The sequence below is a fragment of the Solanum dulcamara genome, chromosome 6 (assembly GCF_947179165.1).
Source record: "Solanum dulcamara chromosome 6, daSolDulc1.2, whole genome shotgun sequence".
Classification (NCBI taxonomy): Eukaryota; Viridiplantae; Streptophyta; class Magnoliopsida; order Solanales; family Solanaceae; genus Solanum; species Solanum dulcamara.
In genome coordinates this window covers 60,527,004-60,532,533 of record NC_077242.1, presented here as the reverse complement: position 1 = coordinate 60,532,533, position 5,530 = coordinate 60,527,004, and the positions used below count along the sequence as shown (strand labels likewise).

General features: G+C 31.9%; 1 long non-coding RNA gene across 1 annotated transcript; it reads left to right on the top strand.

Moving 5' to 3' along the window:
- Nucleotides 1-208: 208 nt before the first annotated feature.
- LOC129892390 (uncharacterized) lies at nucleotides 209-1,822 on the top strand. The gene is made up of 2 exons (XR_008767313.1): nucleotides 209-347; nucleotides 1,524-1,822. It is a non-coding gene; the product is annotated as an uncharacterized LOC129892390 (long non-coding RNA).
- Nucleotides 1,823-5,530: the final 3,708 nt, after the last annotated feature.

Here is a 5,530-nt window from a genome sequence, read left to right as displayed (position 1 = left end):
GACCTGCCCCAGCTTAGTTCAAAATTGGCCTATCATGAACCCTCGCCGCGTCGCGGACTTGGGTTAGTTTTTCCGTCCAATTTTAGTTTTTAAGTAGGGGCACTTTAGACCTTTTCTTCCCTATTAGTTAATGAACCTGGACATTTTTGGGACTAAATCTCACCCTATTAACTACCCACAAATCCCTATTCTCCCTCATTATTTCACAATTTATCAATTATAAAAATTCTCTCTCTACAAAGGCTCCCAAACCTCCATTAAAGACAACCAAGCAATCCTCTTAAGTTCTTCATCAAAAATTCAAAAATTCAAAAAAATTTCAAGTTTCTTCTAACTTCTTATCCAAGGTATGTGGGTAATCATCCATGGCTCTCTTTCACCCGTGGAGCCCAATAAATTCTCAATTTTTTCAATCAATTCAAAGTATGGATTTTATGGATTTTGTGATCTCAATTTCAATTACATGAATTATGATTATGAATTAATGATTATTGCATGGAATTGAAGAATATTTTATGAATTTTCTACCTTACTCTTTAGGGTTCATGACATGGATAATGGGTATTTTCAATTATACTTCAAATTGATATTATTTTTTATGGACTTGCATTGAGTCCTCTCAATTGTGATTTATCTTATTATCATTGATCAATTTTTGCATAATTCCCATCACATTGTGATTTTAAGTTGACTTTCATTGCCCTTTGCTATATGCTATTTTCAAGTATATTTTCAAGGAATATGATCATGAATTTCAAGGGATTTCAATGAATGTTTATGAATGACTCATGAAAGGTTATGAATGATGTTTTGATAATTTTTCAAGCAAGTTTATGAAAAAAGGTGACTTAAGACCATAATGATACTCTTTATGAAATAAGATTCGTAATGATGGAAGCCTATACCCACATTGCATGAACCACATGATAATGAGCTATTTTTATGAACTAGGATTTATGACAAGCTTACGATTTATGACAAGTATGATTTATGATAATTATATTTATTCTGTGGGATATTGACTTAGCACCGAAAGGCGTTTGAGGTTGGAACTCGACCCAAGGGGTCCTTAGTAACAATTTCTAGTCTCTTAACTACGTCGCCTTCGTAGGTTTGCGTTTATGGCCTAGCTAGTGGATCCACATATAGCTCATGTTTATATTTATGATACAGAGTCTACCTTGGCAAGTAGTCTCTCTCTTCTCGGTGTGGGAGTTACATCAGATTTCATGTTATAGCTCACATGATCTAAAATGTTGGCTACGGTTATATCTCACATATGTATGGTCCCTTAAAATGGTTTACTTGACTAATCCTAGCCTTTACTTTTACATGATACTCTTATAGTTTATTGTGCACTGTCCTTTTTCCTGTGTACTTATGATTTTACTACCTCTTCTATCATGCTATTTGAAATGGTCATTTGCACAACATGGTTTTATTATGCATTACATTGTCTACATACTTAGTACATTCAAATGTACTAACGCATACTTCATTGCCTATATTATATCACAATGTAGGGATGGATGCTCCATCATATTCTTGTGGCTAGCTAGTTGGTGATCTATCGAAGATTGTGTGGTTAGTCCTCATGCTTTGAGGCAAAGTCAAGTCTATCTTTTCTTCTCTTTTCATTTTTAGGCTATGATTATACATTGAGACTATTTCATGTTATGTCATTGCTTTTCATGAGGGTGAGCAAGGAACATGTCCTAGTCCCCGCCTAGGTTAGTTCATGTAGAGGCATGTTGAATATGTGTATGGAGTCTATGTTGTCTTGCTTCATTCTTGTTATGATGTGTTCTTGAATTTCTTGTGAGTTTCCATTTTATTGTTACATTATGTATGCTTATGATATGCTAAGAGGCTTGGTTGGAGTTTCTTCGGGAATCCTAATTGTTGTGTCACACCTAGGGCGTAGCTTGAATCGTGACACAAACTCTAATATATGCTACTTTTGTTTGGGAAAGGGTACATGATTCAGGAAGAACTATATTTGAACCTTTGCATTTGATGGTTAAATCTTGAAGAATGTTACGGATTTAGCACTATCAACCATTTTTTATAAGAAAAAATTATTTAATTAGACAAATATTCCTATCATATATATCAGATCCCTCTATACTTTAAAATAATTGCATAATTTCTCTCTCCTCCCCTTTCTTTCGCTTGCTCTATCCCTTTTTATTCATTCTCTCCCTCTTTATCTCTCTCTCTCTCCACTTTTTCTACTAAACCTCTCCCCCCTCGCTCTCTCCTTTTGTCCCTCTTTCTCTCGCTCTATCCATCTTTCTCTCTCTCCCTCTTTTTCCTCTTTCTCTCTCTCCCCCTCTTTATGTTCGTTGCTGATGGCACTTAGAGGCAACTGATGAATGTATCAGTGCATATTTTGATATCATATACATGTATCCTTGTTATCAGATAAATGTATCTATGCACGGATACACTGATGAATGTATCGATGCATATTTTGATACTAGATGTTTGTATTTTTAACACTAGATTCATGTATTTATGCACTACACTAATATTTGATACCATGTACACTAATTAAATTGATATTGAATATACTGGATGAAATCTATATCAGATACACGGGATGAAATTGATTTTGGATACACAGATACATGAAATTGGTACTGAAATCACATATGCATAAAATTTATGAAAATCAAATACATTCTGAAATACAAATATATGGAGAGAGAGGGGAGAGGGGAGAGAGGAGGGAGAAGAGAGGTGAGTGCGAGAATCAGTATATCTCAGATACATATGAATCGCTCTTGAATACAGTACATGTGAAATAAATTACACTTAATATGACTCGCATGTATATAATATGTTCCGTCAGATATATGTATCCTAAATAATATTTTTCTGACAAAAATGTAATTAGAAAAACTATTATTTCAATATTTAATTAGCACCAATAATAATGTGCTTTGTGTTGTTTCCCCTGTTAATAAACGTATATTTTAACTGGGGTGAATTCTAAGGTGTGCCAAATTTTTATTATATGATCAGACAAGATTTGAAAGGAAGAAAAAGGGCCACACAAACAGAATGGAAGAGTTGTTATAAGTAGCCAAAATTAGCATTAAATGCAAAAACATATAATTGCCAAGCTTTGGATCCCACAGGACAACTCAAAAGAATAGATATCACTCATCATAATCAAATAATGCATGTGGTACTGATCTAGACAAACCCTTTGTTTTGTTTTTTTTGTAGGGTACCCTATTATTAATTATGGGATTTGGAGAGGTCAAGTTATTTTTCAACTGAACTAGACAAACCCTTTGTTTTTTTTGTAGGGTACCCTATAATTGATTATGGGGTTTGGAGAGGTCAAGCAATTTGTTCCTTGACCTGATTTGGACATGTAATTGATATATGAAAGAGGCAGTGTTGTCTTTACAGCAAGAGAATACCCTCCAATTAAAAAAAGGGTTTCTTAATTTTTCAATTAGGACATCGGTCCCAATTAATTATCGCTTTAATTCAAAAAGATTGTCTATATAGGAATTCACCATCAAAGTTGACAATTATTTTCACCTATATTTTTATTTGCTCCGTTCAATATTAGTTGATTATTATATTAAAAATAGTTATTCCATATTACTTGTCCATTTTACTAAATTAAGAAAAGATTAATTAATTTTTTTCTATATTACGGTTGCAATTAATTCTGTTTGAAAGTGTTCTTATTTGTTTGTAAAGTCCAAAAAGTTTTTTTAAGGAGTGAATTAGTAAAATTATTTTCTTATTTATGATTTCTTAAATTCCGTACAAAATGAAAAGTGATCAATTAATATGAGACGGGGGGAGTAGTGTTTATGAAGAGTGCGCGGTACTTAAGAGAAAAAAAATCAATCTACTTTTATAAAATAGAGGTAATTAACTTAGTAAACTATATCTTATATTTATTAAAAAAATTTAATAGACATGAGAATAGTTAAAATGATAATTAAAATATAACGGAGGGAGTAGTTACCTAAACTTGGGGATGTATGCTAACCCAGTATGGCAGTTCGAGTACATTGTATTTCGAGACGAATTCAGAATATAAAGGTAATTCGTTCAAAGTACCGAGTCCTTTGAAATACAAGATCAAAGTTTAATGTTTACACCCTCTCCTTTCTATGCTTTAATTTGTGTGGGCATCATGCTTAGCAATATAATTAAAAATCACTTTCACAAAAAGATCAAGACATCGATTATATTTCCTTTCTCAAAGTTCTCTTGCAAGGTTTAAATTGTGTACTAACTTACATATCAAATATTTCTTATAGTTTTAAATATGACAAATCATTCTACGAGGGGTACGTAATTAAGGTTAAAATGAAAATATTGGAAATAAAAAAAAACTTACAAAATATAAAAAGTGACTCATGAATTACTACTTTGGGAGTTTTTGACACTCATATATATGCTGAATATGGATTTAATTAAACTCACTCCTAAAATTTTAGGTCATTGTATTCCAATTGACCAATTAAAGCAATGACAAGAAGTGAAGTAGACATGCAAAGAGTCACAACAAAGTCCATATCAAACTAGTTGTTGTGCTACGAGTGGAAATGGGGATAATATCCTAAATCTTATTGATCCAATAGACAATGACCAATTTTCAAATGAAAAAGAATTCTTGTCCAAAGTATGCTTTGTGCATGAATCTGTTCTTTGAAAAGAATAGGTCAATAGAGGTTTAAAATGTAGTATAGGGCTTGTCCTCAAAATTCAAAAAAATAAAGGGAAAAGGGGCAAAATTCTCTTAAACTATTTAAACTGAACAAAAATGTCCTTCATTTATAGTTTGGTCTGGAAATATTTTTATTATTAATACCTTGGTCCAAAATGCCCCTGTTGTTACAAAATGGATCAAAATGCCCTTTTCCGAATAAAGATATTTTTTTTAAAAAAAATTGTTCCTTATAAAAATATTACTTTTAGAAACTCTATTCTTATTTTCTTTTTTTTAAAACCATTTTAAGTAATAAAAATCTAGAAAATTATTTTATTCTTCGTAATCTCATTTTATCAATTACAATAGAATAATTTCATGTACTCTAAGTTTTAATGGATAATATATGTCATATATAAAAGATCATAATAAATTTATCATTAATTTTTATTAATAACGATAGAAAATAATTATAATAAAATAAGAAATATTTTTTAGTTTTAAATTTTTTTAATTGAAGTAGAATAAACATTTGCTAATTAAAGTAATATTATTAGGTAAAAAAATATGTTCAAAAAGAAAATAAATAATATATTTATCTAAAAAAAGTGTATTTTTGACCCATTAAGTTCCGACCCGCACGAAAGGCGTAACGATCTGGCGGGTGCTCCAACTGGTTGTCGGGCCTCATTATAAGAGTCAAAAACGGCTGGATTACTGGCCCGGACGCTTGAATCTATTCCACCGCAAGAAGTTTGACTAGTTGCTCCTCCGACCCGGAGTGGATTCTAGGGGAAGGGCAGAGCCTCACCGTAAAAGGCGAGGCCACCCCCTTAAAAGAAA